Source organism: Sciurus vulgaris (assembly GCF_902686455.1).
Source record: "Sciurus vulgaris genome assembly, contig: HiC_scaffold_381_arrow_ctg1, whole genome shotgun sequence".
Classification (NCBI taxonomy): domain Eukaryota; kingdom Metazoa; phylum Chordata; class Mammalia; order Rodentia; family Sciuridae; genus Sciurus; species Sciurus vulgaris.
The window spans coordinates 10906-13086 of record NW_027632661.1 but is presented as its reverse complement, the minus strand read 5'-3'; positions in this window follow the sequence as shown (position 1 = coordinate 13086).

The window sequence follows — 2181 nt, the reverse complement described above, 5'->3', positions numbered from 1 at the left end:
GGGCCAAAAATATGCAATGGAGAAAAGATAGCCTCTTCAACAAATGGTGCTGGGAGATTTGGAAATCCATATGCAACAGAATGAAAATAAACCCATATCTCTCACCATGCATGAAACTAATCTCAAAATGGATTAAGGACCTCAGAATCAGACCAGAGACCCTGCAGATTATAGAAGAAAAAGTAGGTCCAGATCTTCAACATGTCGGCTTAGGACCAGACTTCCTTAAAAGGACTCCCATAGCACAAGAAATAAAAGCAAGAATCAATAACTGGGATAGATTCAAACTAAAAAGCTTTCTCTCAGCAAAGGAAACTATCAGCAATGCAAAGAAAGAGCCTACAGAGTGGGAGAATATCTTTGCCAATCATGCTTCAGATAGAGCACTAATCTCCAGAATCTATAAAGAACTCAAAAAACTCTACTCCAAGAATACAAATGATCCAGTTGACAAATGGGCTAAGGAAATGAATAGACACTTCACAGAAGAAGATCTACAAGCAATCAACAAACATATGGAAAAATGTTCAACATCTCTAGTAATAAGAGTAATGCAAATCAAAACCACCCTAAGATTTCATCTCACCCCAATTAGAATGGTGATTATCAAGAATACGAGCAACAACAGGTTTTGGCGAGGATGTGGGGAGAAAGGTACACTCATACATTGCTGGTGGGACTGCAAATTAGTGCAGCCACTCTGGAAAGCAGTGTGGAGATTCCTTAGAAAACTTGGAATGGACCCTCCATTTGACCCAGCTATCCCACTCCTTGGCCTATACCCAAAGGACTTAAAATCAGCATACTACAGAGATACAGCCACATCAATGTTCATAGCTGCTCAATTCACAATAGCCAGACTGTGGAACCAACCTAGATGCCCTTCAATTGATGAGTGGATAAAGAAACTGTGGTATATATATACAATGGAATATTACTCAGTCATAAAGAATGATAAAATTATGGCATTTGTAGGCAAATGGATGAAATTGGAGAATATCATGCTAAGTGAGATGAGCCAATCTCAAAAAGCCAAAGGATGAATGATATCGCTAATAAGTGGATGATGACACATAATGGGGAGGAGGGAAGGGTTAGTGTTAGGGTTAGGGAGGGGGCAAGTATGGAGGAAGGAAGCACTGTATAGAAGAAATAGAGGGGTGGGAGGGGTGGGGGGAAGGGAAAAAATAACAGAATGAATCAAACAACATTGCTCTATGTAAATTTATGATTACACAAATGGTATGCCTTTACGCCATGTACAAACAGAGAAACAACATGTATCCCATTTGTTTACAATAAAATAAAAAATTTTAAAAAATGAACATGCTAAAAGAAAAAAGATGATTAAGACAACATAAATCTTATGTAAATAGTTGTTATTCGGTTTTGTTCAGGGAATAATTTGAGGAATAAAAGCCTATACATGTTCTAAACAAAAAAAAAAAAAAAAGTTAAACTAGCAACAGATTTCCCCTACTGGGATACAATTTCTCCTGCATACTTCTAAGTTATAATCAAGTTCTTCTTGTTCTGTGATAAAAGAAAAAGAGCAACCATGTTATTGTGGTTAAAAAACAAACAAGGAAGACTTAATTGCTTTATCTTGCAGAACCCTCTGAATTAGGAGAGCATTATTATTCACTTATGTGCTGGAATCTTGCAGTAATATCACCTTCTATTATGTGGATATTGGTAAATTTTTCTTTCATACCAAAAGACTGTTTCTCACCCACCCACGTTGTTATTGTTTAGATATGAGAGTTTAGGCAGGACAAATCCTAGGAACAGGAATGAAGCAGGGGTAGACACAGTGCAAGCTCCCCTTGCCTGACTCTAGCCTTGTCTCATCCACCCTTCTCCTGTATTCCCAATGTGGTTCATTTCAAGCTGTTTGTAGTTCTTTGGCTCTCATGCCATTTAGCACTTAGCATTTTGCCTGTTGATCTGGCAAACTTCAGTAGACTGTGGACCCTTAAGACTGCAACCGCATTCTCTTCCCCATGGTGTTTCCCAGCACTCAGCTTGTTGGCTAAAGTACAAATGATATCAGCAATTATTAGTGACTCTCTAAATAATAAGATGCCAAAGATTTCATAAAGTGATGTCAAAAAAACTAAGTGTTAAAAAAGATCAAGTCCCTTTACCTTTTGAATTGGTCATTTTGCTTGTCAAAATTAT